We start from the raw sequence: 24,629 nt of genomic DNA on the forward strand, positions 1-24,629 counted from the left end.
TCCAGTCTTTCTCAGGAAATCTTTGATTAATATAGAACATCATTGACAAGACCAGAAGGAATTTTTCCTTCTATCCCTAAGTAATCTCAATCTACCTCATTATGCTAATTGTTTTTAATATAATTTGTTCGCTAACTTGTTTTTTACTTTATTTTGAGAGTGTCTCTGATAATTGGCATATTAGCTCACCAATTTCTAAGTTTTATCATGTGCACTTTATTGTAGGTGAATTTGAATATTTCTGATTGGTTGCTATAATGCTTCTATTTAAACCTATTTAAATCAGCAGTTTCTAGCTGTTGTTAATCTGGGCTGGAGCTTCCTTGAGAGAAAATAATACTTTTTCCCCCCTATACTCTACTCTGTATGCTCACTGATATCAGTAAACATACTTCTGTATATGTAAAATTACAGTATGAGAGTTAAGGAAAGCAAGAATAGATCACAAGCTCTCTTCCACCTATCTGTTGTTCCCAGGTCGCACATGTGCCAGATTACTGTTAACCTTAAGAATTCAGCTGTGGGGGGCACCTGGGTGGCTCAGTGGGTTAAGCCGCTGCCTTCGGCTCAGGTCATGATCTCAGGGTCCTGGGATCGAGTCCCGCATGGGGCTCTCTGCTCAGCAGGGAGCCTGCTTCCCTCTCTCTCTCTCTCTCTCTGCCTGCCTCTCTGCCTGCCTTTCTGCCTACTTGTGATCTCTCTGTCAAATAAATAAATAAAATCTTAAAAAAAAAAAAAAAAGAAAAAAGAAAAAAAAAGAATTCAGCTGTGGTAAGTCTGGGCTTAGCAGGCAGTCAGCTCGTGGGACCCTGCTTAATCTCCTCTGTTATGCTATGAACAAATAGATGAAAATACACAGAGAAGCAGAGTTGTAAGTGGAATGAGAAACTAGATATAAAAATTAAAATATGCCAGACGTTAGGAGGGTTTTCTGTCAGCAAAAGTAAAGACAGATTCCTAAGACAGAATAGCAAGGACAAACAGGAAAAAGGTAGATTTTTCTACCCATTTGTATTGCATACCTACAGCTTAAGGAAATAGGATCTTTGCTAGCTAGAAACTTGGCACCTACCTGCTGTGTGTTGCAACTGTTATCTGCAGCATCCAGGGTTCTTTTTCTCCCTCCCATCTCTCTTATCATTACCTCTCTACTTCCCTTGGTGACCACAGTTCTGTAAAGGAAGAAGTGGACTGGTTTGAGTGCATTTTCAAATGTAAAGGGAATTGTAGTAGGAAGGGACAGAAAGGAGAAAATCCATGGGGTTGGTATGCATTTTTTTAGGTCCTACTTCAAGTAAATACAAACAAAGTGTCTTATTTTGGAAAATTTCAAATATGTACAAGAGTGAAAGAGAACAGTTTAATGAACTCTCTTGTATCAGCCACCAGCTTAAACAACTCTTGGTCGACCCTGGTTTTGATTAGGGAAGAATATGTTCTCTTTCAAAGTATCCAGGATTAAATTGCTAATCCTGTACATCACATAACAAGGCAAAACAGGATCAGAGTCTTCCTTAGTTCATCAGAGCAAATGGTAAATCAGGGGTTCCTTAACCAAGGATCCCCAATTGACTTTAAGACATGACCAATTGAATTGGTAAACAAAATTCTGTGTGCTGGAGAAAAAGTTTATAATTTTAATGGATTCCCAAAGAGATCTTAATCTCCATACTAGATGAGAGTCATGATCTTCTCTACTGCTCAACACAGATATTCGGCTAGAGTTGTATGAATCAATTTTTTCTCCAGATAAAGAACTGAGAGTTAAAAGTCGAATAATACCTAGGTGGACAGTAACAGAGAGAAACCAACTAGAATTTATATAACTTTTCTCTTAGCAAACATCAAACCTGGGTGGTTTGGTCAACTTTCAGATAATTGATAACATTTTTTTTTTTAAGAATTTGATAACATTTTTAAAAAACCATCATGGGCTTGTTAAGAAACTACAAAATGAAGGAATCTTATACTTAAGTCCTAGAGGAAAATCGTACTTGGAAGAAACAAGATATTAGATGATATTTGCTTTCTTCTCAGAGTTGTTTAATGAATCTGAAATTATATGTTAAAGACAGAAGATTGACATAGAAGGTAACCAGCCAAGATATCAGCAAAGATTATACTAATAATAGCTAAATATTTTTGAGTAACAGATAGTGTATAAAACCACTCACAAGGTACGTGGGTGGCTCAGTTCCTTGACTTCAGCTCAGGTCATGATCTCAGGGTTGTGAGATTGATCTGTAAGTCAGGCTCCATGCTGAACATGGAGTCTACTTAAGATTCTCTCTCCCTCTGCCCCATCCCCACTCATCCTCTCTCTCTCTCACCCTCTCAAATAAATAAATATCCACTCATTAATTAGCTAGTTAAATCTAATTAAATGATTATTCTCAAAGAAATTGAAATAAATAGTTTAAATTACTTCCCCAAGATCACACAACTGAGAGGGAAGTCTCATATTTGAATCCATATAGACTAACTCCAGAGCCTGGTGCTAGATGAAATAAGAATGATTACAAGGGATCTTGAATCATTCTTTGTACTTTTCTGCATTTTGAAATTCTTCAAGATTGGGGCGCCTGGGTGGCTTAGTCGTTAAGCGTCTGCCTTTGGCTTGGGTCATGATCCCAGGGTCCTGGGATGGAGCCCTGCATCAGGCTCCCTGCTCTGCGGGAAGCCTGCTTCTCCCTATCCCACTCCCCCAGCTTGTACTCCCTCTCTCACTATCTCTCCTCTTTGGGGAGTCTGCTTGAGATTTGCTCTCCCTCTGTCTCTCCTCCTGCACATGCATGCTCTCTCTCTCTCTCTCAAATAAATAAATCTCTTTTTTTAAGATTTTATTTTATTTATTTGGCAGACAGATCACAAGTAGGCAGAGAGGCAGGCAGAGAGAGGGGAGGAAGCAGGCTCCCTGATGAGCAGAGAGCCCGATGCGGGGCTCGATCCCAGGACTCTGGGATCATGACCTGAGCTGAAGGCAGAGGCTTTAACCCACTGAGCCACCCAGGCGACCCTCAAATAAATAAATCTTTTTAAAAAAAAAACCTCATAGAGATATTGAAATTAAATATTGCTATTAAAATTCACAGTGAAGGGGTGAAAAGGTAGTGTTGAAAATCAAGTCAGTGATGTGGAAGAGAAGTTAGAGGATGTCTTCTGAAATGCAACAGGAGAAAAGGATCAAAAGGATGAAAATGCCAGGTGGCTCAGTGGTTTAAGCCTCTGCCTTCGGCTCGGGTCATAATCACAGGGTCCTGGAATCGAGTCCCGCATCGGGCTCTCTGCTTGGCAGGGAGCCTGCTTCCTTCTCTCTCTCTCTGCCTGCCTCTCTGCCTACTTGTGATCTCTCTCTGTCAAATGAATAAATAAAATCTTAAAAAAAAAAAAAAAAGAATAAAGATTCAGTGTACAAATAAGTAGTATTCATAAAGAAAAGAATAATAAATAGAAGAGAAGCAGTAATCAAAGGTGAAATAGAAGACAATATCCTTAAACTTAAGAAAACAAAGTTTATAGTTTAAAGGCTTTCAGTGATACATGAGTACTAGATGTATTAAGTTGAAAGTTTGAGGAGAAATAAAAGGTACACTGTAAGCATACAGACAAGAGGTGAAAAAGAGAGTGCTACTAGGGCTGTAAATAAAACTAATCAAAGAGTTTCTGGAACAGTATTTATGGTGTTAGGAAAAAGAAAATGTGGAGTTACCACTTCCCTTGAAGACATAGACAGTGTTACTTTCCCAGTATTGATATTTATTTCAACAGCTTGCATAGAGTATTGCCAGCCAGAGAAGCTCACATTGTCTTTGGTATCTGAAGTCTTTATTGGGGTTTAGTCACATAAATCTGACTAGCAGCTCCTGTGGCTGGCTGATTAAGTCTCCAGTCCCTCAGTAGGTCAGCTGATGTGCCCCCACCCTAAATCTCCTTGTTGTGGCTTGAAGCCTCCACCCTAAATTATATTGTTCAAGACACTTTTATCAGGTAAGACATTCCCAGGACTTAGAGATTACCTCTCATGAGCTAAGGGCAAAAGCCAGACTTCTCTTTGGGTAAGAAATTCTTTACTACCTAGACTAGTAACCAAAATATAAAAAGAATAATAACAACAGTTGTCTTCAACAACAGTAAGAAAACAGCTGAGTTAAAAAGAGAACAGATACCTCACCAAAGGATGTACACAGAAGGCAAATAAGAGGTGCCTGGTTGGCTTAGTCAGTTAAGCAACTGCCTTTGGCTCAGGTCATGATCTTGGAGTCCTGGGATCAAGCCTCACATCGGGCTCCCTGCTTAGGGTGAGTCTGCTCCTCCCTCTCCCTCTGCCCCTCCCCCCTGCTTGTGCTCACTTGCAGGCATGCCTGAGCTCACTCTCTCCTCTCAAAATCTTAAAAAAGGCAAATAATAAAAAGATACTTAGTATCATTTGGCATTAGGAAATTACAAGTTAGGGGTGCCTGGGTGGCTCAGTGGTTTAAGCCGCTGCCTTCAGCTTAGGTCATGATCTCGGGGTCCTGGGATGGAGTCCCGCATTGGGCTCTCTTCTCGGCAGGGAGCCTACTTCCCTCTCACTCTCTCTGCCTGCCTCTCTGCCAACTTGTGATCTCTCTCTGTCAAATAAATAAGTAAAATCTTTAAAAAAAAAAAAAAGAAAGAAAGAAATTACAAGTTAAAACAACAGTGGGGGGGCGCCTGGGTGTCTCAGTGGGTTAAAGCCTCTGCCTTCAGCTCAGGTGGTGATCCCAGGATCCTGGGATGGAGCCACACATCGGGCTTTCTGCTTGGCAGGGAGCTTGCTTCCCCCTCTCTCTTTCTGCCTGCCTCTCTGCCTACTTGTGATCTCTGTCAAATAAACAAATAAGATACTTAAAAAAAATAAAAAATAAAACAACAGTGAAATGGCACTATACTCCTTTTAGAATGTCTAAAATCCAAAAAGATGACAATACTAAATTTTTGACCAGGATGTGGAACAACAGAGACTCACATTCATTGTTATGGAAAATACAAAATTGGAAAATGCAAAATGATGCAGACAACTTTGGAAGACAGTTCGGTGGTTGCTTACAGAGCTAAACAGTCTCCCAGAAAGTCCTGGTTCCCATTATCCTCTATGTGTTCACTTATGTTATTAATTTCCCATATATAACCAAGTTCACATCTCTGCCACCCTCCTAAATGAATACCCTCTTCACATTAATACAGTTCTGACACTGGATACAGAGAATAACCCTTCTCCTCAAGCATTCATGGAACATTTAAAGATGGTCACCATACTAGAAAACAAAAATAACTTTGCAGTCTGTGAAGCAGAAATTTGATAGATCATTGTATCTGGCCATAATGCAATAAAATTTGAAATTAATGAATGAAGAATGAATCCATTCTCTCCCCAAACAACTGTTAAATCCAAACAGAAACCTAAAATGCAACAACTATTAAAAATAATAGGAAAATACAATTTTTATCTATACACACACATACACAAATATGTGGGATGCAGCCAAAGTTGTGTATGTGCTTTTGTTATTTTAGAATGGAATGAGGGGTACATGACTGGCTCAGTCCGAAGAACATCCAACTCTTGATCTCAGTCTTTTTTTTTTTTTTTTAAGATTTTATTTGTTTATTTGACCGACAGAGATTTTAAGTAGGCAGAGAGGCAGACAGAGAGAGAGGAGGAAGCAGGCTCCCTGCTGAGCAGAGAGCCCAATGCAGGGCTCGATCCCAGGACCCTGGGATCATGACCTGACCCGAAGGCAGAGGCTTTAACCCACTGAGCCACCCAGGTGCCCCTTGATCTCAGTCTTAAGTTTGAGCCTCATGTTGGATGTAGAGATTACTAAAAAAAATAAATAAACCTTAAAAAATTAAAAATAAAAAGGAATGAAACAGTGAATTCCCTTCCCAAAGTTACGCAAAGGTTAGCAAGAGGAGGAATATGTAAAAATAAAACAAAATTGAACAAAAATCAGAAGATAGAAAAGTAAAACTGAAAAATCCAGATAGATTGGCCGTAGTAAACAAACTTCAGGATATCATTTAACAAAATGTTGGAACATGGGCTCCTGGGTGGCTCAGTGGTTTAAGCCGCTGCCTTCGGCTCGGGTCATGGTCTCAGGGTCCTGGGATTGAGTCCTGCATCGGGCTCTCTGCTCCGCGGGGAGCCTGCTTCCCTCTCATTCTCTCTCTGCCTGCCTCTCTGCCTACTTGTGATCTCTCTCTGTCAAATAAATAAATAAAAATCTTTAAAAAAAAAACAAAACAAAACAAAAAAAAACCAAAATGTTGGAACATTAGTGGAATTTATATATAGAGTTATGAAAAAATTATCAGATTACCATATAGCAATTATGTTAAGGTATTTAAAAATACAAATGAAAGAAATTATTTGCAGGGGGGATATAAATTACCAAATTGATTATGTTAATCTTTTTGAAGTCTGTTTTATTTATATTTTTTGGTAAACCCTACTCCCCAATGTGGAGCTTTTTTTTTTTCTTTTTTTAAGATTTTATTTATTTGACAGACAGAGGCCACAAATAGGCAGACAGGCAGGCAGAGAAAGAGAAGGGGGAAGCAGGCTCCCTACTGAGCAGAGAGCCCAATACAGGGCTCGATCCCAGGACCCTAGAATATGACCCGAGCCGAAGGCAGAGGCTTTAACCCACTGAGCCACCCAGGCGCCCCCCAAAGTGGAGCTTTAACTCACAACTCCATGATCAAGAATCACATGGTCTTTTCACTGAGCCAGGCAGGTGCCCCCCAAATTGATTATTTTAAAAAGTAGAAAACCTGAATTCTAGTATGTTGAAAGAAATGGAAATACTGTCCCCAAAAATTACTTTGAAAAGACTCTTCTTTGGGTTCGTGGGTGGCTTAGTCAGTTGAGCATACAGCTTTAGCTCAGGTCATGATCTCAGGGCTCTGGAATAGAGCCCTGCATTGGGCTCAGCAAGGAGTCTGCTTGTCCCTCTTCCTCTGCCCCTCTGTCATGCTCTCCCTCTCTCTCAAATAAATAATCTTTAGGGGACTGGGGAAGACTCTTCTCTTCAGAGTTTTATGGGCAAGCTTTTTCCCCGTTTTTGTGAATAGATAATCAGGCAGGAAAACATACAGAGTATAAAACCAAAGGCTTTCAGGGGCGCCTGGGTGACTCGGTGGGTTAAAGCCTTTGCCTTGGGCTCAGGTCATGATCCCAGGGTCCTGGGATTGAGCCCCTCATCAGGCTCTCTGCTCAGCAAGGAGCCTGCTTCTCCCCCTCCCCTCTCTGCCTGCCTGTCTGCCTACTTGTGATCTCTGTCTGTCAAATAAATAAATAAAATCTTTTTTAAAAATGTTAAAAAAAAAAAACCAAAGGCTTTCAATACATGAAACAAAACTAATTTAACTCATATAATAAAATTTAACAGTACAGAAAGTTATAAACCAATCTAAAAGCAAAAAAAACCCACAAATTATTAGCAAATAAAATCGGCATTATTATAAGAGAACTGTGTACCATGAACCATGTAGAGTTTGTCTCAAGAAAGTAAAGATGCTTGGTTTAATAAGAAGAAATTGTCAATAATACATTTATATAGGTAGATCAGGAGGAACCATATTTTTGTTTGAAATACTTTATGGGCTGCATTTTTAAAGATTTGGTCACTTTCTAAAAATCTCCCTATGAAGTAGGAATTAAAAGATACTTCGAAATATATTTTCTAAAAGTCCATCTTTAAATTATTAGCCAGTATCATATTTAAAACATTTCCATTAGAAACACATTCCCATTTAAAACAGGAACAAGAGGGGGTGCCTGGATGGCTCAGTGGGTTAAGTGTCTGCCTTCAACTCAGGTCATGATCCCAGGGTCCTGGAATTGAGCCCCGTATCTGGTTCCTTGCTTAGCAGAAAGCCGGCTTCTCACTCTCCCTCTGCCTCCTGCTCCCCCTGATTGTTCTCTCTCTCTCTCTGTGTCAAATAAAATCTTAAAAATAAATAAATAAGACAGGAACAAGATAAGAAGGTCCACTGGCGGGGCACCTGGGTGGCTGAGTGGGTTGAAGCCTCTGCCTTCAGCTCAGGTCACGATCCCAGGGTCCTGGGATTGACCCCCACATTGGATTCTCTGCTCAGCGGGGAGCCTGTTTCCACACTCCTCCACCCCGATGCCCCGCTGTCTGCCTCTCTGCCTACTTGTGATCTCTGTCAAATAAATAAATAAAATCTTAAAGAAGAAGAAGAAGAAGAAGGTCCACTGGCACCATTATTATTTATTCGGGTTTTTTGATGCTTTGTTTTTTAAAGTCAGGTTTACTCTTTTCCTGGATTTTTATATGTTGTATATTTTGAGCCCTGCAACCTTGTTAAACTGGTAAGTTCACTAAAATTTATTACTTTTGCTAGCCTTTTTAGAGATTCTTTTGGATTATCTGTGCCAGTGAGCATTCTTTGGATAGACACCATTTGGTTATAATGTTATATCCTTTTTTATCTCTTGCTGTATCAACTTTGCTGACATTTTGTTTAAGATCTTTTTTATAGTGGTAATGTATACATAACATAAAATTTACTATCTTAACCATTTTCAAGTGTGTAATTTGGTGGTTTTGAGTACATTCACATTGTTGTGCAACCATCACCACTATCCATCTCCAATTTTTTTCTTCATTTCGAAAAGAAACTCTGTACCCATTAAATAAAAAATCCATATTACCCCTTCTCTGGCTACTGGTAACCATTATTCTCATTTTTTGTCTTTATGAATTTGATTATTCTAGGTGACTTCCTTATGTAAGTGGAGACATACATTATTGATCATTTTGTCTGGCCTATTGAACTTAGCATAGTATTTTCAAGATTTATCCATATTGTAGCATGTATCAGAATTCCATTTTTTAAAAATTATTAACATACAATGTATTATGTGCCCCAGGGTTACAGGTCTGTGAATCATCAGGCTTACACATTTCATAGCACTCACCATAGCATATACTTTCCCCAGAATTTCAGTCTTTTTAAAGGCTAGTTAATTAATAGGTTTTTTGCAACTGTGTTCAAGCAGGATATTGGTTTGGAATTATCTTGTAATTTCTTTGTTTGGTTTTCTCTCAGGTTAGTGCCAGCTTTATTAAATGATTTGGAAAATGTTTTGTACTCTTCTGTTTTCTGGAAGAGTTTGTATAGTGTTAGATGAGTTATTCCATAAATATTTGGTAGAAATTGCCTTTGAAGGCATTTGGGCCTGGAGTCTTCTTTTGTGAGGAGACTCTAAACTGGAAATTCAATTTCTGTAATAGGTATAGGGCTATTCAGGTTGTCTATTTTTTCTTGAGTGAGGTCTGGTAATGTGTACCTTTCAGTGATTTTGGAAATGTGTTGTTTAATATTTGGGAATTTTCCAGAAATCTTTCTGTTATTGATTTCTAGTTTAATTCCACTGTGATCAGAGACCATCCTTTGGGGATTATTTAAATTGTTTTGCAGTTTGAAGTTTGTTTCAAGATCTGTTGTATGGCCTATCCTAGTTAAAGTGCACTGAAAAGACTGTGGATTTTGCTGATGTTGAATGGAGTGTTCTACAAATATTAATGACTCAAGTTGATTGGTACTGTTGTTCAGATTTTCTACATCCTCACTATGTGTCTACTTGTTCTATTGATTACTGAGAGAGGAATGTTGGTCTCCAATTATAATGGTGCCTTTTCTGTTTCTCCTTTGAGTTGTTGCTTTTTCTTACATATATTTTGAAACTCTGTTGTTGGGTACATGCACAGTTAGGATTGTTATGTGTTATTTTGTTGGTTTTGGGGTTTTTTTTGCAATGTTTTCTTTTATCATTATGTAATACTTGTGTTTATCCCTGGTAACAGTCCTTGTTCTAGGAGTCTCTGGATTTTAATTAGGGTCTCTAGATAATTTACAGTTACTGTAATTATTGAGATGTTGAATTTGAATCTGCCATATTGCTACTTTTTTCTTCCTCTATGTCCCATCTGTTCTCTGTTCCTTTCTTTTTGTTGTTTTTTTGGGCTAAATTAGGTATTTTTCTTGTGATTCATTCTTATGTCCCATTTTATCTTTGCTAATTTACCTCTTTTTAAGCCATTTATATTTAGTATTCTAGGTTTTACAGAGTATATCTTTAAATTATCACAGTCTACTTTCAAGGAATGTTATACCATATATATATACTTCATTTTCTGCTCTCTTTTATGTGCTGTTAGCATACATTTTTGTTTTTACATAATTGTAAACCCTATATAAACCCTATAATACATTGTAAGTGTTTTGGTTTAGATTCTTAGTTATGCTTTAAAGAGACTAAAGGTTAAAGATAGGAAGAAATTTTCCTCCAGTCTAATAATGAAAAAGTTGAAATAGTTTTTAAAGCGCCTGCCTGGTATTTCCAAAATCTGAGTCATCTATCACTCTGTTTCTGTTGATTGCTTTAGCTCTTGCAATAGGGTTTTGTTGTTTTGGGTTTTTTTTTTTTTTTTTTTGCCCTCTTTTGTACGTGTGTTACAATTTTAATGCCAGACATTTTGTATAAAAGAACAGTAAAGATTGAAGTAAATAGTATTTATACCTGAAAATAGGCACATTTCTTTTTGATGGGCCATTTGTCGATGGGATTGAGTTTGTCAGGAGCTGAGCTGGGTTTGAGTTCTAATGTTGCTCTGATTATGTTCATTGTATCTCAGGGGAAGAAAGAGACTAAACCTTTAAGAAAAATCTTGGTCTTTAGAAAGGGGAAATGATTCTTAATATTGCATGATGGTAATAGGGTTTGTCTTATGGCCAGACCTATTTGAGTCATGTGTGAATCCTATGAGAATAGGGTAGATATAAGTTTTTATGAAAACAATGAAACAGTTGTCTTTTAAAGTATAATTTAATGAGAATCTTAAGTCATTAGCAGTGCTGCCTATGCATATCTCTTATAGGGTATATAACATAGTAAGGGAGCAAAATATTTTTCCTTGTTTCAGAAAAGGCAAAACTTGAAGCTTTGGCATCTCATGGACTGCCAGTGTTTCCACAGAGGAAGGGGGAGGTGATCTGTTCCTATGGAGGCAGCATTACTCAGCAATACTTACTGGGAATGAGCTTCTAATGAAGCCACGTAAAAGAGTAAAGTGGTGTTTCTTTGCTTAGATATGCACTGGAATCATCTGATATCTTTAGAACAATACCTGTGCCTTGGTCTTGCCCTCAGTGATTCAGATGGAGCTGGTTTGAAATGTGTCTTGGATATAAGTCTGTCAGTTGATTCTAATGTGCAGCCAAGGCTGAGGATCACTCCTCTGAAGGCTTGTGGAAATCCTTGTAGGCTGTTGGAGACTCTGTAAGGTCTGGGAGATTTATATTAGCAGATGGAGGAAATATCAAGTGATATTTAAATTATTATTATTGCTGTGATGTACAGTCAAAGCAATTACTTTATTATGCACAAAGAAACATAAAGGATAACTCAATAATTAAAAGTGATTCTGTATTCCTGAAGAGAGAAATAAGTATTTTAAAGTTGACAGTTCTTGCCAAATCAAATAAAAATTACATAATGCCATTTCAATTGAATCTTTTTTTTTTGAGAGAGTCTTTTTTTTTTTAATATTTTATTTATTTATTTGACAGAGAGAGGTCACAGTAGGCAGAGAGGCAGGCAGAGAGAGAGAGAAACAGGCTCCCCACTGAGCAGAGAGCCCGATGTGGGGCTCGATCCCAGGACCCTGAGATCATGACCTAAGCCAAAGGCAGAGGCTTAAACCGCTGAGCCACCCAGGCGCACCTCAGTTGAATCTTATTAGAGTTTTTAAAAACCAGTAGTGTCACCCACCACCCAGATGTTGGTTTCTAAAACTATTCTCCAGTAAAAGGATCCAAGCAAGCCTCCTTAGAAGCATAGATAATGTAGGTTTGGGGCAGGAAATACACAAGGTGAAGCTGGAGTATTTTATAATACCAGAAAGTAAGGAAGTATTAAAAAAAAAAAAAAAAAGTGGATCATGCCAAAGCAGCACAGGAGCCAACCTGAAAAAAAAAGATCCCAGTGGCCAAAACTGGAGCCATTTGAGCAACAAAATAAATAATCCAGTGTTGGATTTTAACTTTAAGTATAAAATAAAAATACATGAGTACATACTCATATAAATAGTAATTGAATAAATAAGTGAGGGAGAAGAGACAAGTCTCCATACAGAATTCCAAGTAATTTATTTAGACACCAATTTAGACACTTTTTCTGCAGAGAGGTAGAGCTTACACCCTCCAACCCCACCGTGAGTGTGGGCTGTACTTAGTGTGGTGCTTCCAAATTGTAGCTTATAGAAACACAGGCTGGAGGTGGGAGAGTAATTTTACAGTGAGGAAACCTAAAAAAATAGCCTGCCAGTTGATCCTCAAGGTTAACTTTATCAGTCATAAGTCATGTTGATAGCTGGTACCCTTGGTACAATGTAATGAGATCTTCCTCCCAGTAACTCACAACTCTGGGGAAAAAAATCAGACAAATCCATAATGAGTGGCATTCTGCAAAATACCTGACCAGTACTTCTCAAAACTGCCAAGGTCATCAAAAACAAGGCAGATCTGAGAAACTTCACATACCAGAGGAGGCTTAGTAAACATAACTAAATGTGATACAAATAAATAAATATTGGCATTGCAAGAAAAACCGGTAGCATGGAAAATTCACAAAAGAAATGCAAATGGTAATAAAAATACAAATATGTATTCAACTTAACCAGTAATCAAAATGCAAATTTAAATAACAAAAGCCAATGTTTGCCAGTCAATAGAGTGAAGATTTTTGTTCTTTTGTTGTTAGTGTTGTTGTTAATACCTAATTTGGGGTTGGTAGAGTCCGGTCTGGGAACTCAAGATACAAACTCTGGAGGACAGTTTGCTCAGTGCTTATCAAAAATCTTTAAAATGTGCAAACTCTGACTCAGCATTTTCTCTTCTGAGGATTTATCCTGATTAAAGGAAGACCTGTGGGAAGATTTTAGCAAACAATGTCACGGCATTGTTGATGAGAACGAACAATTAGAGGCAGTGTGATAAATAACTGAGTATTGTGACACTGATGTAGGATGGTATTCTAAAAATGTTATAAACTAAATTTATTAAGTTCAAAAGTTAACCAGCATGTACAGCATGATCCCTCCCCCTGCTTTTGTTGGAAAAGGAAGAATATGTGGCATAGAAAAAGACTTGAGCTATGTATGTAAAGTGTTCATTATGATTATTTCTGGGTATTTGAATTGTGGATGATTTTTATTTTTTCCTATATACATTTATTTGTTCTTCTTATCTACTTGTTATTCTTTAAATCTACTTCCCTTTGAAGTGTGAGTCCGTGTAAGTCCTCTGGGAAACAAATTGGTAATATACATCAAACTCCTTAAAACAGGTGATGTTCTTTCATCTACTAAAAACCCTTCTTGGACTTTGTCATTAGAAAAGAAGAAGAGGGGCACCTGGGTGGCATTATCGGTTAAGCATCTGACTCTTGATTTCAGCCTAGGTCATGATCTCAGAGTCATGGGATTGAGCCCCACATCGGGCTCTGCACTCAGCACAGAGTCTGCTTGTCCTTCTGCCTCTTCCCCTTCCCTCTGCTCTCTTTCTCTCTCTCTCAAATAAATGAATCAATAAAATCTTTTTTTAAAAAAGTAAGATTTGAGTGTAGATGTGTTTACTACATAATTTTTATATAATCATTTAAAATGGCAAAATATGGAGACTTGCAAATATCCATTTATAGGGAAATAAAATATGACACATGTACAGTGAGATATTGTGCATTCATGATTGTGTTTAGAGAATATTTGTTGAGGTCTGATATCCGGTGTTGCTTTTTAGACTTCTGCTCAGAATGGCATCCATGATCCTGATTCATTCCCCAGGTTCTTTGTAGTAGCCTCAAAAAGAAAATAAGAAATGGGTTCCTTCTACTATTTTGTGTTAATAACAAAAGTTAGTAAATTACTCTTTTTTTCCCCTAAAGCCATTCCCTCATGTATATTTTATTTGACTTACTCAGTTTCCATTTATTTTGCTTTACTTTTAAGGTTATGAGTCTTAGGTGAGCCTTTTCACAGTTCTGTGCTGACCGAAATGTTCTCCCTGCTTTTACCTTGCTGACATGTCCCTGTCTTCCAGGTTGCAGCTTGAATATCACTCCCTTCAGAGAGATCTTCCTAGAGCACCTTGTATAAAGGGCTCACATGGAATACCTCTTCCCAGCTTTTTGAGCCACTAGTTTCTTTCCTGGCAGTGGACACAGTTGGTATTTTTGTATTTGTTTGCTTGTTTGTAGTGTTTCCTCCATTAGACTATAACTTCCTAAGGCTAGGGATTATATTTCTTTCTTCCCCTACTTAAGGTTGGCATGTTGTAAATAGTTAGTTAATATGTGCAGTTGGAGTGAACTAGCTTAATTTTGCAGCTTTGACACATCTCATTAAGAATTTATCGTGTGGGGCGCCTGGGTGGCTCAGTGGGTTAAGACTCTGCCTTCGGCTCAGGTCATGATCCCAGAGTCCTGGGATTGAGCCCCGCATCGGGCTCTCTGCTCTGCTGAGAGCCTGCTTCCTCCTCTCTCTCTGCCTGCCTCTCTGCCTGCTTGTGATCTCTGTCTGTCAAATAAATAAATAAAATCTTAAAAAAAAAAAAAGAATTTATCATGTAATTGTTTCAATTTATTTTTTTTTTAAAGATTATTTATTTATTTATTTGGCAGACAGAGATCACAAGTAGGCAGAGAGGCAGGCAGAGAGAGAGGGGAGGAAGCTGGCTCCCCGCTGAGCAGAGAGCCCGATGCGGGGCTCAATCCCAGGACCCTGAGATCATGACCCGAGCCGAAGGCAGAGGCTTTAACTCACTGAGCCACGCAGGCGCCCCAATGTTGTTATAATTTAGATTGTCCAAAATTATTCATTGATCTTAGCTATACTGGTCTTGATATTTTACTGCATTTTATGTAAGAATATACAAGTAGGAGGTTAGGTTAGACTCAAGAAGTAAGAGGAGCTCTTATAATAGAGATGGAACTACTAATGGATGCAGAGGAGTTGGGTGGATTAAGGAGGTAAAGAAGAGGGGCGCCTGGGTGGCTCAGTGAGCTAAAGCCTCTGCCTTTGACTCGGGTCATGATCCCGGGGTCCTGGGATTGAGCCCTGCATCGAGCCCTGCATCAAGCCCTGCATCGGGCTCTCTGCTCAGCAGGGAGCCTGCTTGCCTTCCTCTCTCTGCCTGCCTCTCTGTCTACTTGTAATCTCTGTCAAATAAATAAATAAAATCTAAAAAAAAGAGGTAAAGAAGAAAAAGGCATTTTGGACAAACTGTTACATGTGCTTTTTTAAAAAGTCGACTATTTTGTCAGCCGAGTTTTAAGTTCATAGTAAAATTAAGTGGAAAGTACAGATTTCCCACTTACCCTCTGTTCCTACTCATATATGAATTTTTGTTTTGCTTTTTCATTTTTTTTATTGTGGTAAAATATACATGACATAAAACATCATCCTAGTCATTTTGAAGTATACCATTCAGTGACACAGAACACATTTATAGTGCTGTGCAATCATCATACCATCCATCTCCATAATTTTTCATCTTGTAAAACTGGAGCTCTGTATCTATTAAATAGTAACTCCCATTCTCCCCTCCCAGCCCCTGACAACCACTATTCTGTTATTATCTAGACCAGAGACCATATTTTTTTTTAAAGATTTTATTTGAGGGAGAGAGACAGCGAGAGCAGGAGAGAGGGGCAGAGGGAGAGGGAGGAGAGACTCCCCACTGAGCAGGGAGCCCTATGCAGGACTCCATCCCAGGACCCTGGGGTGAAGACCTGAGCTGAAGGCAGAGGCTTAACTACTGAGCCATTCAGGCGGCTGAGCCACCTAGACCAGAAATGTTTAATAGAACTTTCTCTGATGATGGAAATGTTTTGTATCTGTAAGCCATTAGCCGTATGTGGCTGTTGCGGACTTAACATGTGTCTAATGCAACTGGAAAATCAAGTTTTTTAGTTTCATTTAACTTTAATCAATTTAAACTTAAATAGCCATATGTGGCTTAAGGCTACCACTATTTTTTTTTTCTTTAAAGATTTTATTTATTTATTTGACAGAGAGAGATCACAGGTAGGCAGAAAGGCAGGCAGAGAGAGTGAGAGGGAAGCAGGCTCCCTGCCGAGCAGAGAGCCCGATGTGGGACTCGATCCCAGGACCCTGAGATCATGACCTGAGCCGAAGGCAGCGGCCCAAACCACTATTTTTGATAGGGTAGTCAGGAGGTCATCAGAAGTTGTATTTCTTTTTCTTTTTTTTTTTTTTAAGATTTTATTTATTTATTGGAGAGACAGAACATGAGCAGGGAGAGGGACAGAGGGAGAAGCAGACTCCCCACTGAGTAGGGAGCCCAATGTGGGACTGATCCCAGGACCCCAGGATCACGAACTGAGCCAAAGGCAGATGCTTAACTGACTGAGCCACCCAGGTGCTCCAGAAGTTGTATTTCTTACTTATTTTGTTTTTATAGTAGGGTAATGATGCATGTTTTAGGGGAGGAAAAAAACTGGAAACAATGTGGGCATTTTTTGGATGGTAAAGAAGCAGCGAGAATAGAAAGTCACTTTCTATTCTGGATGACTATGCCTTTAACAAGAACGGGAAACATAGGAGGATGAACTGGTTTGGGAAGGTAGACATGGAGCTCAGTACTGCAGAAATTGACTTGAGATTGTGGAACATAGAGGCAGAGATGCCCAGTGGGCAATTGTAAATTAGAGTGCAGAACAGAGAAGACAAGGGCTAGAAGTATAAATTTTCGTAGTCATCTATATAATGGTGATAAAGCCATGGAAATAGGTAATACCCTTCAAAGAGGGAATGTAAGTCTTGAATAAAGGAGCATCAAGGATAGATCCTTGAAAAATGTCTATATTTAAAGGTGGGAAGAAGAACAGGAGCAATGAAAGTGAAGTTACTTTTTACTGCATGATATATTTAAGAAATTATCACTTATCCATGCAAAGTGGTTAGCCAGGGACCTTTTGCTTTAGATGTAGTTTTCATCAGGATGATTAGACATTTTATTTCAAAATGTGAGTAAGTATAGGAAACCAGTATGGATAATTTCCATTCCCTCACAACATGGATCTAGCAGATACTTACTTTAGCAGAATGGGCAAGTAAAAACTATGGTTGTGCTATCATAATATCATTTCTGCCTGTAGAACCAGAAAGGTACCTATAAGATGTGGTTAATACTTGGTCAGGTTACCAATAACCATCACAAACTCCAGTCTGAATAAATTAGCTTATAAACCTGGGGGAATGAATGCCTAGCCCCCTTTGGCATTTTCTAGATAACCAAGTAAGATTAGGGAGAAATTGTTTGAGACGACATACACAAGGTGTATTTTGTTATGCCAGTAGGAACACTCATAATTTCCCCAAAGTGTGTGATGCAGTTGGAAAGGAATACAGAAGCTAGGGATTATGCGCTTGGCCAGAATGGCTTGAAAATAGATAGAAGGGCTGTGTAAGTGAAGAATTTGGGACTGGAGAAGGGGCACTGGCAAGGAGGGCAGATATGGAGAAAGAAACATGGAAGAATAGGGATAGTCTTAAAGTCAGATCTATGGAATAGAGAGTACTGAGCTCTATGTAGCAGGTCAGTTTCCTCCCTAGCTCAGTGCCTGATACATTAAAAGTGCTCAATGAGCATTTGTTGAAGAAAGAATGAGTAATGGTTAGGGAAAAGAAATATTGCTCCTGTAGGAACCATTCCTGATGAAATCTTGCTTTGGTCCCACCTTATCTTACCCATTACTTGATCTCAGCCATCACATGTTTTCTGACCTTGGGTTGCTGTTAGATTTTTTTGTTAGAACACATATTGAATATGTGACTATTGCAGGTAGTTAATATTTGCACTTTTTTTTTTTTAAAGATTTTATGTATTTGACAGAGATCACAAGTAGGCAGAGAGGCAGGCAGAGAGAGAGGGAAGCAGGCTCCCTGCTTAGCAGAGAGCCAGATGCAGGGCTCGGTCCCAGGACCCTGCGATCATGACCTGAACCGAAGGCAGAGGTTTAACCCACTGAGCCATCCAGGCACCCTATATTTGAACTTTTAATCATTGTCCAGCTCTGGCAGTGGGACAGGGGGAGGGACTGATACTCTGCTATTTATAAGTATATGAGTATATCTGAGTACTGAGAAGTTTAATTTCCTTTTGTTTTAAGACTATACTGGAGGGGCACCTGGGTGGCTCAGTTGGTTGAGTGGTTGAGTGTCTGCCTTCTGCTCAGGTCATGATCCCTGTGGGAGGAGTCCCACGTTGGGCTCCCTGCTGGGTGGGGAGCCTACTTCTCCCCCTGACTTTGCCCCTGTCCCACCTTGCGCTCATGCTTTCTCTCTGTCAAATAAATAAAAAATAAAATCTTAAAAAAAGAAAAAAGAAAAGGCTACACTAGAATAGTTGTGACCATATCTATCTAGTCCCTAAATATTCTGGCCTTGGGTGACATATGCAGCCACTTCTGACTGTTGAGACAGGTTAGAGGTGTGCATGTATTTTCTGTGTGTGATTTATGGTAAGGTGACAAGAATGATGAGAAGCAGAGGAATTTAAAGTTATTTCTACATATCTAAAACTGATGGGATGCCATATGATTTCCAAAATTCATTTCTTATTCGAAAACCTCGAAATCTGATAGTCCACAAAAACTTAGTGTATAGAATTTTAAGTCAAATATAGTCACATCTGATAGTGAAAACAGATTTTAGAATCTGAAAATACAGAATCTGAAAAATACAGCCATATAGGTTGTTTTTCAATTTTAAGCTATTACATAATTATAACCCAAGTTAATTAAATCCTTATGCGTGTAAATGAAATAGGTAGTACATAGTCTGTTTGCAAAGAAAAGTTTGACTATGAAAAAGCTCTCATCTGTTTTGCTCACATATACCTATTTGAATGTCTAATAGCCGTTGTTTTAGATGCTGAGGATACAACACTGTAGAAAGCACAAAAATCTTTGCCTTTCTGAAGCTTTTGACAAGACATACTTTCGGAGGGGACTATTTCAGATTAGGTGGTAACTAATCAAAAAAGGAAAGAGATATTTTAGTCTGTCTAGGAGAGTTGTACATTCAGGGAACTGAAATATAAATGAATTAACTCACTGAAGACAAGGATTTTTGTTTGGCTTTTATCTGATGTGTTCACTGCTACATCTTCAGAGCCCCAAATAGTGCCTGGCTTATAATAGGCATTCAGGAAATATATGTCATTGATCAAAGTGTTTATTGTTTTGAATTTGTATATCATACTCATGTACTTTAGTAAATGATTTTTACATCTAGCTAGTTTACAGTTTTGTCTCAGTTACCTTATTTTTATGTTTGTTACCTACTTTTGGTTTCTCCTTGTACCCATATGTCAGGATAGGAAAAGCTTATTAATATTAATAATTAGTCATATGGTGATCTGAGATTACAAAAGATAGATTTGGAAAGGAACTTTAGAGGTCATCTTTTGTTTAGCTTCCTGCCTAGGAAAAACTGAGTAAGATGATTAGGTAGGTATTTTTAATTAATCATTTAAAAAACTAGGACAACATGATGGGGTTCTCTTGAGAAAATGGAGAAAGGTACTTAACCCTAGATATAAAGATACTAACCTGAAAAATTTTAAACTTCTAACCGTGTGGGAAAGTGAAAAAAATTGAGCCCAACTAAGCTGCTCTTTGTTGATATCAGAAATGGGCCTGTCATTCATGTTGGCATTGAAACATAGCCTCCTATCTCAGGGGGCAGGACTTTTTTTTTTTTCCCCCTCCCAGAGGAGCTAGACAGTTACTACAGGTTGAAAAGCCCCGACCAGTTTTTCAAGAGTTTCTCCTCCTCTTTATTTTTTTCTTTTCCTCTTTTTTTTTCCCCCCTGAAACTTATGGAGCTTTTGCTCTGCTTTTGCTCTGCTTTCAAGATGCATTAAGGTCTCCTGCTTTGTGACTGCTTTGGAGCCGGCAAATACCCTGACATGTACAATTCGAATTATGCAGATTTCATGAGTAAGTTTAATCTTATTTTTTTTAGCTAGTTAAAATTCAAGTGATATTTAGAATGTTAATTTGGAGTTAGCCATTTTATCTTTTTACCGCTTTTATTTTAAGCATATTTTTAAAATCTTTAATAAGAAAGTAAGATTCTACACATTAAAAAGCCCCTTTGTCTCTTAAGACTTACACTTCTAGTTTCTTTTGAGTGATCTTTGTTGCATTAGACAGAATTCATATATCTTTTGAAAGCCAGTTACTTAAACAGTTTTCTTGAGCATCTTTTTAGTTTTATTGAGAAGTATTTTAAATTGAGCTTTTCTGAGCTCGATTACTTATGTCTGACACAGTCTCAAGTTTCCACTGAATGGTAACAAAGACTGTAGAGTGTTGTTGGTACTGCAGTGAGAGGCATGCTTCTTTAGACCAGGTAAGAGAGATCATTTTGTTTCTTACTGCTGGGTGAGTTTTTACCACGTTTATTTTATATTCTTCCAGCAGCAGCAATATTAAGTTGATAAATAGCCAAGAGCACGCTGAATTCAAGACGTCCTTGCTTGTTGCAGACAGGAAAACTACAGGGTATGGGGGTTGGGTTGGGCGGGGGGGGGGGAGGGGTAGAGTAAGCTTACTTTATCACTCAGTAACTTATATAAATCAATTAAAATGTGAAAGTAATTCTAGAGCTCAGCTTTCCTCTTTCAAGAACTAGGAAAGCAGTTGAGGAAATGAATAATTTTGAAGATACTTCATAGTTATTACTTGTGAATGCAATTCAAATGATAGTTTTTACTTTCATTTCTTTCCAGTAGTTAATAAAATAAGCTTTGCCCTTAAGTATACATTTTTTTTATTTGTGAAAACTTTAAAATTGTCAACAGCAAAATATGCTTCCTCAGGATCTTTGAAGTAAACCTGACACTTAAAAAGATATTTCAGCTTTTATAGCTGTTTCATTCCTTTTTTTCCTAGTACATTTTTCTTAAAAGTATTTGTGCTTTGAAAATGTCAGCTGTATTCTAATGAAGCTCGGGCATTGTTTGCTCATAAAGGGGCCGGTGCATTCCACTGCTTTATGGTTTATTATGAGGCACAGTGTGAGAGTGTGGGTGGCACCATTTGGTGTCTGCCTCTTGGGGTAGTGACTGCCATTATGTTAGTGTTGGATGGCAAAGAAAATATACCATGCAAGATCCTATATGAATCTGGAACCTATGAAGAAAATCTTAGCCCTAAATAATAGTGAGTGAGCCTGGAATGTGTGACAACTTGATTGAGTTGATCACTTCAAATATACTCTGGAAAGTCTGCATTTCAGTTACAATTAATATTCTAGCAGTCACAGCTCTTGTTTTTGGATGTATTTAAGAGTTACTCATTCTTTGAATTTTAATAAGGAAGTGAATATTTCTACAATGTTATGACATTTTAAGTAGATACAGTAACATTTTAAATAATACATTTACTTAAAAAGGAGTTTTAAGGAACTTAGTGTGGGTGGGGAGGAGGAGTGAGAGAGGAGGTCAGGCGAGAGCCTTTCTTTCAGTTAGGAAAGCCCTGATGAAGAAAAAAGCAACAGATGTTTCTTCTGTTACAATTGAGGTTGTTTTATTAGAAATTCACAGTAGCTGCAATGGGGAGGGGAGGTCATAAATCTGATTTAATCTGGGAATAAATAAAACTTAGTCATTTAAATTTTTTTCCTTTATACTTAGAATTTGAGAATCAGTAGAGTAACATACCTTTTTTATGGAAATGTGAGAAAGTTAATTTTAGTGCATGTAAGTTATGGAAAAAGTGATCATTAAATCGTACAGAATATTTGGAAAAAAGCCTACCCATTATAAAATATATAAGGAATACTTAGGTTGCAAAAGTTTGTAATTGCACAATAGGTACTAAGGCTCAAAATGAAATTGCATTATGAAACATTATTTGCATATAGTGTGAGAGATCCTTTTATCTTCAGTGAGAAGCATAGGACTTATTCCAAAAACATCTTTGAATAAGAAGTGGGAGAGAAATATTTTTAGTTTAGTTGAAATGAATCTCTTAAAAGAAAGATAGTAAACTTGGATTGATTGCTAATGGACGGAGAAGAATGTTTATTTGCTGAAACAAATAGCAAAGGAAGAGCTTGGAGACAATACACATGTTACTGAAAGCAGTCAAATTTTAAAAAAATAGGTTTTAAATTCGTGGAATTCATAACAAGTAAAAACCTTTCCTTTTACAAGTAACAAAGAGAAGTTCTATGCTGTTGAATAGTGTGCATTTATACACATTACAGCCTTATGCATTTCTTAAAGTTTGCTCTTGAAAAACCAGTGCTGAGCACCGGATCTTTCACATATAAGGGACATAGTAAAAATTCATGATACCCTACACTGTAAAATTAATAAGAATAGATGACAGCCAAAAAATTTTGTAAACCATTTGTTTAAGGGGAAAATTTGTGTAAATTTGTGTAAGGGGCAAATATTAAATGGTTTTCTAAATGTTTAATTGGTCTAAAAAGATACCAGCATTCAAGGAGATCATTAAAAATTTCTCTTGCTCTTAACTGGGATCTGGGGGCTTCCCAGAAAATTTTCTTTGCTTCACATAATGACAGAATTTAGAGATTTTGAAGCTGTTCAGATCACTGTTTAACTTAAGATTACATTAAGATTCTAAAATTGATCTTCATGCATTTTTCTTTCTTAAGGAATAGCAATAGGTAGCAGTTGAGGGTTTTTTTTTCTTTCTAAGGTAAGTAAAGAAACTTACATGGAGTTTAAAATGGATTTATAGGAGTGCCTGGGTGGCTCAGTTGGTTAAGTGTCTGACTCTTGATTTTGGCTCAGGTCATGATCTCAGGGTTGTGAGATGGAGCCCAGCATCGGTCATAGAGCCTGCTAAAGATTCTCTCCTTCTCTTCCTACCCCCTCAAAAAAAAAAAAAAAAAAAAAATGGATTTACAAACTACAGGTCTGACTAAAGTAAAAATTTTTATAATTTTTATCAAAGTATATGTAAGTTTGATGAAATAAACAGCCCTAAAAAAAAAGTTGATGGCCCCACATGTGATTTGTAACTATGACATTATCCTAGATTGTAGTTACCAAAAATATGTGTCACGATTATAAATGTAGGCATGACAGTTGGGTATATAATAGCATCAGCAGCAACAATACAGAAATCTTTGAGACTGTCAACCTTTCAAATTAAGAGTAATACACTGAAAGACTTTCAGAGTAGGGTACCTATAGTTCTCCATAGTATATATGAACTCTTTAACACAAAACTGAGGTCTGTGGGCATCTAAGCCTTACCTATTCATTGTTTTCCAAGTTAGAATACCCAGAGAGTGACTAATGTAGACATTCTCTTTGCCTTATGTATATATGTGTACGACTAGAAACAACAGCAACCTAAAAATCTCTCATTTCTGAAGTGGAGGTCAGAGGGAAGATTGCCTGATGCCTATATTTTTCTGAAAAGAAAATCTTTTACATTGTTTAGGAGCAGATAAAATAGAATGAGTATTGGGCTTTAAGTATATTATGAGTTAACTCTTGCTAAAGGATCCAGGAACCTGTCATGTAATAACAGCATTACTTCTTTCTACCAAGTTTCAAGTAACTAATTTATAAATGAGCTCTTGGATCTTGACTCTAAAGCTGGACACCATCAGTAGGAGCTTGGTTTTTGGCACTTCGCTCACTTACGGTACAAAGTTTGTCACTCTCTTGACAATTTTTCTGACAAAAAAGAAGAGACTACTTGCTGACCACTTACTATGTGCCAAGTAGACCCAGGGAACTTAGGTATAAAAGTTTGCAAAATCTTACCTTTTTTTTTTGAAAAATCTTTTAATGGATTAGGTTTTAATTAAAAGATTTTTGTTGCTTTGATGTCTAACTTTAAGATTTCTTGCTCTTCAAAATATGATTTTGATGTAGCTTCGATAATAGCTTTCAAATAGAACATATTGTTGAAATTTCAATTTTGAGTATGGTATTATGGAATTCAGTGATCCCCTTTCTAATTTTCTAGGGAAAAGAAGTGCTTTGAAACTCTAATTCATGGGTAATCTTTGGTGTTTTTGAGTTTAAGTGTCGTAAAGTTTGAAATTTAATAATGCAACATTTAAATTGCAGGTCTGTCTGTAGTCATTTGCTGTCTTTTATAAATATTGGAAAAATATTTCTCCTGACTAAATTTTTTCATAAAGATTTTATTTACTTATTTGAGAGAGAGAGCCCACATATGAGAGAACACAAGCAGGGGGAGCAGCGAAGGGAGAGGGAGACGCAGGTTCCCCGCTGATCAGGGAGCCCAATGCGGGACTTGATCCAAGGACCCTGGAATCATGACCTGAGCCAAAAGCAGACACTTAACTAACTGAGCCATCCAGGCCCTCCTTCACTATAAATTTTAAATGAATTATTTACTAACACAGTCTGGAACAGATTACCATGTTAGAGAGGTCATGGGCTTCTTCATGAGGATGATTTCCAATTAAGTGCACTTGGATATTCTAATACTCATAAATTCTGATCTTTGTGGTTGCACCCAGCTGCCT

General features: G+C 37.7%; 1 protein-coding gene across 8 annotated transcripts in view; it reads left to right on the forward strand.

The window, feature by feature from the left end:
* Positions 1 to 24,629, forward strand: part of TFDP2 (transcription factor Dp-2) — a 170,771-nt gene that overhangs the window by 83,248 nt on the left and 62,894 nt on the right. The window contains exon 1 of one of the 8 annotated variants that reach the window (XM_046002558.1): positions 20,438 to 20,492. The exons of the other annotated variants lie outside the window; for them this stretch is intronic. The gene's annotated coding sequence lies outside the window, so the exon portion shown is untranslated. Of the gene's footprint in view, positions 1 to 20,437; positions 20,493 to 24,629 lie in introns of those variants that run through there. 8 annotated transcript variants of the gene reach the window in all.

This window comes from Meles meles, chromosome 4 (genome assembly GCF_922984935.1).
Source record: "Meles meles chromosome 4, mMelMel3.1 paternal haplotype, whole genome shotgun sequence".
Lineage (NCBI taxonomy): Eukaryota > Metazoa > Chordata > Mammalia > Carnivora > Mustelidae > Meles > Meles meles.